Source organism: Odontomachus brunneus, unplaced genomic scaffold (assembly GCF_010583005.1).
Source record: "Odontomachus brunneus isolate Ranch 3 - 2012 unplaced genomic scaffold, Obru_v1 Obru_scaffold_039, whole genome shotgun sequence".
NCBI lineage: Eukaryota > Metazoa > Arthropoda > Insecta > Hymenoptera > Formicidae > Odontomachus > Odontomachus brunneus.
In genome coordinates, this window is record NW_022639489.1 from 1,460,757 (window position 1) to 1,462,912 (window position 2,156).

The following is a 2,156-nucleotide window of genomic DNA, read 5'->3' on the forward strand; positions in this document are numbered from 1 at the left end:
ATTACTGGCATTTGGTGGTTCCACAGCTATAGTTTTTGACATTTCATATCTTGACAAGACATCTCATCCGTAGCGCGCTTCCACGTTTTACCTAAACCATCGTCTACAATGAGAACTTAAGCCATAAAATTTAAGCTTTAAGCCTTAAGCCGTAAGAAGTTGATCAATCACAGTCAATTATAAGAAAAATAATCGACTGTGATTGGCCACTTTCTTACAGCTTAAGTCTTAAAGCTTAAGTTTTATCTGTTAAATCCTCATTGTAGACGACGCTTAAAGCGTCGACATTTGCAATAATTGTAATAAAATAGCTATATTTAGTACACATTTGTGTTTATAACGCATAATATAGGGTAAAGGTGCCTAATATGAGACACCTTTTTTTAAAGACTTGTAAAGACTTTTTAAAGACTTTTAAAAACTTTTTAAAGACTTTGTAATTTATTTAATTTGTAACCGGAACTATGTAAAACCGTTTTTATGTAAAACTTATGGGAAATATATTCAGGTATTATCTCCAAAACTTAGTAATTAATAACAGCTATACTTTGTAATATATTGAATTTTTTATCAGAAGTGCCGATTTTGCTCTTTCAAAAAAAGATTTCCTAACATGAAACAAGAGACCCGACTAGAAATTGTCATCAGGTATACTTGAAATGTATAAGGTCTTAACTAGGCGTTCGCAACCCAGACAGCACAAAGACGTTTTAAAAACATATTAAAAACGTACGTATTGGACGTTATGTATGTATTTAAAACGTCCATTTCAGATCCACAAACGTTTTTAAGACATTTTAAAAACATCCGTTGTTATTTTTATGGATGTTCAAAAGACATCCAAATTAAGGATCCACCAGACTAAAACTGGACGTTCTTAGAACGAAAATAGAATGTTTACAATTTTGAATATTAAATGTTTCTAACCACCAAAAGAATATTTAAAAGATATTTGAAAAAGCATTTTTAAAAACGTTAAAAATAATGATATACCCAAATAGCACAAAATATTTATAAATTATTTACAAAATATTTATAAGATTTATTTGAATGTTTTATAAATATTTACCAAAATATTTCATAAATATTTTTATAACCTTAGCTTCAATAGATCATAAATATTTATCATAAATATTATAAAAATATATATATATATACATTTATATACTTTTTTTCTTTTCTGAACTTTTCTTAAATTTTTAAAATATATATATTCTTAGTTTTCACTTTATATTGTTTCACACATTCAAGTTAAATTTTACTTCGAAAATTTGCTTACCATTGGCCGCGATTCGAACCTGAGAATCTCTGATTCTTGAGTCATTCACTTTACCCACTGCGCCACTATCACTTTGACTGAGAGACGTTTTGTATTGTATACATATAGTATATTCATGCACGAAAACAAATGATTTATTTAAAAGAAGAGAATAGAAATGTTTTAAATGTAAAATGTATGCTTGAAAAGTATGTAAAAAGTATATTTAAAAAATATTTGTTTCAAAAGTAAATAAAATATAAATAAATCATTTTGTAAATTTAAATAAATTGTTTTCTGATAATAAAAGAAACTTTAATTTGAAACACAAAAAAGATATTTTTAATATTAGAAAATCATTTATTTAGATTTATAAAATAATTTATTTGTACTTTATTTACTTTTAAAACAAGCAAATATTTATTTTAACATAGTTTTTACATTAAAAAACTAATTTTCTTCTTGTAAAGAAGTCATTTTTTTCTAGAAATTTATAATTTTACAGTTCATATTTCACAAATTTAAAAAAATATTACTTTATATTTATTACATATTTTCTAAAATCTAACAAATTTACTTTTTTAAGTTAAGAAATTATATTTAACAAAATATATTTCTTTAATTTAAAGAATTTTTCAATATACATTATTAATTTAAATTTCGATTTTATTATTTTTTCAATAATTTAATAATTATAAATAACATTTATTTTTTTATATATACTATTTATAGAAATATTAACAAAATATTACTAAAAATATTTATTTTTTATTTATTTACTTATTTATTTTTTATTTACTATAAATATTGTATAAAATATTTAGGCTATATTTAATATTTTGAATAAAGATTTTAATACTTTTTTCTTTATGTATAGAAATATTTATAAAATATTTAT